The sequence below is a fragment of the Schistocerca cancellata genome, unplaced genomic scaffold (assembly GCF_023864275.1).
Source record: "Schistocerca cancellata isolate TAMUIC-IGC-003103 unplaced genomic scaffold, iqSchCanc2.1 HiC_scaffold_980, whole genome shotgun sequence".
In the NCBI taxonomy this organism is placed as follows: Eukaryota; Metazoa; Arthropoda; class Insecta; order Orthoptera; family Acrididae; genus Schistocerca; species Schistocerca cancellata.
This window is the reverse complement of record NW_026046988.1, coordinates 40,001-45,000: the sequence shown is the minus strand read 5'-3', so window position 1 is coordinate 45,000 and position 5,000 is coordinate 40,001. Positions and strand designations below refer to the sequence as shown.

The following is a 5,000-nucleotide window of genomic DNA, read 5'->3' as shown; positions in this document are numbered from 1 at the left end:
GGCAAACAGGGCTCCTCTCAGAATATAGACGGTCCTCCGATACTCCATCTTTGGTACAAGGCAACCATTCCGCTGTAAATCAGTACGTCACTCGTAGTTCAGTCACCTCACAGCACTGCTCAGTAAACTATGCAGGCCCACATAGATAGATTATATACGCAAATGCCCCTATACATGCTGAACGTCCGTACACACAAAATGAACCACACGTCAGCCACACACTCTATCACACACTACTCTCTGCCTGTAACAGACACAGATACAACAACTAAGCACCAGCATGGACCAACGTCCGGTGCATCCTATCCGCCACAGTACACCAACTACGCTATGATAACCAGACCGGGAGGTCCAATCATAAAACAGAATACCCCACTCGTCCGACAACCACAATTGCTCAGAGAAGCCACCAACACCCACACATGTCCTACACAGGGGTGCACCCAACATCACCACACTGCCTCGTCTTACAGCACAAACACACTGGCAGGAATGAAACACACAGGTCTGCCGCAACCACAGACACGGCTCGCCCCCTCTCACTAGCGAAAAGCGCATCCCGACGTGACATAACTCCTTTGACACACTGACGCTGCCTCGGGCATCCACGTCCTACGGTCGATATCAACGAACCTCACCCCCCCCCCCCACAACACGCCATCCCATACCACATTGTGTACCGTACCCAAACCTAACGTGTACTGTACTACAACGCAATGTGTACCATAACACAACCCAGTTTGTACCTTAACCTAACCTATGTCACCTTAACCTAACCTATGTCACCTTAACCTAACCTATGTCACCTTAACCTAACCTATGTCACCTTAACCTAACCTATGTCACCTTAACCTAACCTATGTCACCTTAACCTAACCTATGTCACCTTAACCTAACCTATGTCACCTTAACCTAACCTATGTCACCTTAACCTAACCTATGTCACCTTAACCTAACCCATCTTGCACCTTAACCTAACCCATCTTGCACCTTAACCTAACCCATCTTGCACCCTAACCTATGTTGCACCTTAACCTAACCTGTGTTGCACCTTAACCTACCTCAATTTGCACCGCAATGTAACTCAATTTGCACCGCAATGTAACTCAATTTGCACCGCAATGTAACTCAATTTGCACCACAATGTAACTCAATTTGCACCGCAATGTAACTCAATTTGCACCGCAATGTAACTCAATTTGCACCGCAATGTAACTCAATTTGCACCGCAATGTAACTCAATTTGCACCGCAATGTAACGCAATTTGCACCGCAATGTAACGCAATTTGCACCGCAATGTAACGCAATTTGCACCGCAATGTAACTCAATTTGCACCGCAATGTAACTCAATTTGCACCGCAATGTAACGCAATTTGCACCGCAATGTAACGCAATTTGCACCGCAATGTAACGCAATTTGCACCGCAATGTAACGCAATTTGCACCGCAATGTAACGCAATTTGCACCGCAATGTAACGCAATTTGCACCGCAATGTAACGCAATTTGCACCGCAATGTAACGCAATTTGCACCGCAATGTAACGCAATTTGCACCGCAATCTACCCCCAAGTTGTGCCTTAACCTAACCCACGTTGTGCCTTAACCTAACCCACGTTGTGCCTTAACCTAACCCACGTTGTGCCTTAACCTAACCCACGTTGTGCCTTAACCTAACCCACGTTGTGCCTTAACCTAACCCACGTTGTGCCTTAACCTAACCCACGTTGTGCCTTAACCTAACCCACGTTGTGCCTTAACCTAACCCACGTTGTGCCTTAACCTAACCCACGTTGTGCCTTAACCTAACCCACGTTGTGCCTTAACCTAACCCACGTTGTGCCTTAACCTAACCCACGTTGTGCCTTAACCTAACCCAAGTTGTGCCTTAACCTAACCCAAGTTGTGCCTTAACCTAACCCAAGTTGTGCCTTAACCTAACCCAAGTTGTGCCTTAACCTAACCCAAGTTGTGCCTTAACCTAACCCAAGTTGTGCCTTAACCTAACCCAAGTTGTGCCTTAACCTAACCCAAGTTGTGCCTTAACCTAACCCAAGTTGTGCCTTAACCTAACCCAAGTTGTGCCTTACCCTGCTCTGTAATTGGCATATGACACGTTACAGTAATGTATTGTCCAACCGCAACCCGCTCAGAATGTTGTGTACACAGCTACGTGTCATCTCCCCATAACAGCTGCATTGCAGTGTGGTACGCCATAGAGACGTGTGGGAGTAATGGACGCAGTGGATGGCGATCAGCATGAGCCGTCTGTTCATGTAGTGGCGCGTGTATGCAGACGTAGTAGTCTCTTCTCACACAATGTGATAGCACGGTGCCCCGCGTTCCACATCTGCGACATGCTACAGAGGCCGGTTGACAGTTGGTCGCGCAGTGGACATCGCATACGTACGGGGGCACCTTCCACGTGCCCTCTAGTCGGGCACATTTTGTTGCGTGGATGTGAGCGGATGTAGTGTGTCTTGACACCTGACAGGCAGGCATGCAATAATAGTTGACTTTGCAAACGGGGATGGACGTGTACGTTTACTGGTGACGTTACGCAAATGAACAACTGGTAACCCGTTGTGGTGCGGTTGTCCTTGCTGGAGGTACATCTGTGAGGGCAACGATCGGTACAGCTACGAAGCGGTCCCCACCATACCAACGAACGTGAATGTGAATCTGGGTGTGAAGCGATACGCGGCTGTGGGTGGGTGGGACTGTCCCCGGCCGGTGAGGGGGGGCCGCCCGGCGTGCTGGCCGCGCGGTGCGTGGGCGCACGCGCTACAGCCGGCTGGTGGGGGCGCCCAGTGGCAGGCGCGCCGGCCGACGGACGCGGCAGGCGGCGCAGCTGCGCGCCGGGGCACCCTGCGCGCGGCGCCGTGCAGCCAAAGTGGGTCCTCGCCGGCCCGGTGCGAAGCGCGGTGGACATCTGCAGTGTGCTGGTCCGATTGAGGACTGTGTGCGTTGAGGATGCGCCGCCGCCCGGCACTCGGCGCCGCGACGCCGTCTGCTGCTCGGTCGCCCCAGCGGTTCTCGCTGGTGGTTTGTATCGCAGTTGTGCAGACGTGTTGGCACGTGCGCTGTGCTGGGAGAGTTCGCTTCGGCACCCACGTGGGGCCTTTGCCCTTCTGTGGCGCTGGCGTTGGAGCTGCCGGTCACCGTAGGTGGCGCGTGTTGTCTCCCGCCGGCAATGCCACGACAGCACGCTCCCGGGCCTCTGTCGGCAGCGGCAAGCTCAGTTGGGAGCACGGGTGGTCGCACCTAAAGCGTCTACTCGCCTAACTCCGGGCGATTGCGCCTCTCTCGAACCCGACCAAGTACTTAGGACGGCGCTGCGCGCCGCCGGGACCTGAGAGGGTTTCGAGGTGTATTGTGCAGGGGAGCTCAGCCTCCTCCTGTTTGCAGAATAATTGAGCGGACGCTTGCGTGTTCGCGCGGGCCTCTGGGACACACTCCCGGGCGGCCGGCTGCTCAGCTCTAGTTGACGCAGCTCCCTGGTTGATCCTGCCAGTAGTCATATGCTTGTCTCAAAGATTAAGCCATGCATGTCTCAGTACAAGCCGCATTAAGGTGAAACCGCGAATGGCTCATTAAATCAGTTATGGTTCCTTAGATCGTACCCACGTTACTTGGATAACTGTGGTAATTCTAGAGCTAATACATGCAAACAGAGTCCCGACCAGAGATGGAAGGGACGCTTTTATTAGATCAAAACCAATCGGTCGGCTCGTCCGGTCCGTTTGCCTTGGTGACTCTGAATAACTTTGGGCTGATCGCACGGTCCTCGTACCGGCGACGCATCTTTCAAATGTCTGCCTTATCAACTGTCGATGGTAGGTTCTGCGCCTACCATGGTTGTAACGGGTAACGGGGAATCAGGGTTCGATTCCGGAGAGGGAGCCTGAGAAACGGCTACCACATCCAAGGAAGGCAGCAGGCGCGCAAATTACCCACTCCCGGCACGGGGAGGTAGTGACGAAAAATAACGATACGGGACTCATCCGAGGCCCCGTAATCGGAATGAGTACACTTTAAATCCTTTAACGAGTATCTATTGGAGGGCAAGTCTGGTGCCAGCAGCCGCGGTAATTCCAGCTCCAATAGCGTATATTAAAGTTGTTGCGGTTAAAAAGCTCGTAGTTGGATTTGTGTCCCACGCTGTTGGTTCACCGCCCGTCGGTGTTTAACTGGCATGTATCGTGGGACGTCCTGCCGGTGGGGCGAGCCGAAGGCGTGCGACCGCCTCGTGCGTGTTCGTGCGTCCCGAGGCGGACCCCGTTGAAATCCTACCAAGGTGCTCTTTATTGAGTGTCTGGGTGGGCCGGCACGTTTACTTTGAACAAATTAGAGTACTTAAAGCAGGCAAGCCCGCCTGAATACTGTGTGCATGGAATAATGGAATAGGACCTCGGTTCTATTTTGTTGGTTTTCGGAACCCGAGGTAATGATTAATAGGGACAGGCGGGGGCATTCGTATTGCGACGTTAGAGGTGAAATTCTTGGATCGTCGCAAGACGAACAGAAGCGAAAGCATTTGCCAAGTATGTTTTCATTAATCAAGAACGAAAGTTAGAGGTTCGAAGGCGATCAGATACCGCCCTAGTTCTAACCATAAACGATGCCAGCCAGCGATCCGCCGCAGTTCCTCCGATGACTCGGCGGGCAGCCTCCGGGAAACCAAAGCTTTTGGGTTCCGGGGGAAGTATGGTTGCAAAGCTGAAACTTAAAGGAATTGACGGAAGGGCACCACCAGGAGTGGAGCCTGCGGCTTAATTTGACTCAACACGGGAAACCTCACCAGGCCCGGACACCGGAAGGATTGACAGATTGATAGCTCTTTCTTGATTCGGTGGGTGGTGGTGCATGGCCGTTCTTAGTTGGTGGAGCGATTTGTCTGGTTAATTCCGATAACGAACGAGACTCTAGCCTGCTAACTAGTCGCGTGACATCCTTCGTGCTGTCAGCGATTACTTTTCTTCTTAGAGGGACAGGCGGC

At 52.6% G+C, this 5,000-nt stretch overlaps 1 non-coding gene across 1 annotated transcript in view; it reads left to right on the top strand.

Annotated features, from left to right (window-relative positions):
* Positions 1 to 3,495: 3,495 nt before the first annotated feature.
* LOC126150278 (small subunit ribosomal RNA) overlaps positions 3,496 to 5,000 on the top strand; it is a 1,909-nt gene continuing 404 nt past the window's right edge. Inside the window, exon 1 of the ribosomal RNA XR_007531366.1 lies at positions 3,496 to 5,000. This exon is cut by the window's right edge and continues 404 nt beyond it. This is a non-coding gene — a ribosomal RNA (small subunit ribosomal RNA).